The 397-nt window shown below is 43.1% G+C and overlaps 1 protein-coding gene across 7 annotated transcripts in view; it reads left to right on the forward strand.

Moving 5' to 3' along the window:
- Positions 1-397, forward strand: part of NUMB (numb homolog (Drosophila)) — a 205,435-nt gene that overhangs the window by 119,807 nt on the left and 85,231 nt on the right. The window lies entirely within an intron of this gene.

Raw genomic sequence — 397 nt, forward strand, 5'->3', positions numbered from 1 at the left:
TTTTTTTTTCTGTATTATCTCCCCCACCATACAGTTGGCTTACTTTGGCTATTTAAGTTGAATATTGCGTATGTAGAAAGAGGCACATTGGTTGCTTGGAGTATAAATTACAGCCTCTTAGGGAGGCAATTTGGAAATATCTATTAAGATTTCATTTGTTTTATTTATTTTGAGATGGAGTCTTGCTCTTTGCAAAGGCTGGAGTGCAGTGACGAGATCTTGGCTCACTACAACCTCTGCCTCCTGGGTTCAAACGATTCTCCTGCCTCAGCCTCCTGAGTAGCTGGGATTACAGGCATGCGCCACCATGCCTGGCTAATTTTTGTATTTTTAATAGACAGGGTTTTGCCATGTTGGCCAGGCTGGTCTCAAACTCCTGACCTCAGGTGATCTACCC

The sequence above is a fragment of the Colobus angolensis genome, unplaced genomic scaffold, assembly GCF_000951035.1.
Source record: "Colobus angolensis palliatus isolate OR3802 unplaced genomic scaffold, Cang.pa_1.0 Scaffold3, whole genome shotgun sequence".
Classification (NCBI taxonomy): Eukaryota; Metazoa; Chordata; class Mammalia; order Primates; family Cercopithecidae; genus Colobus; species Colobus angolensis.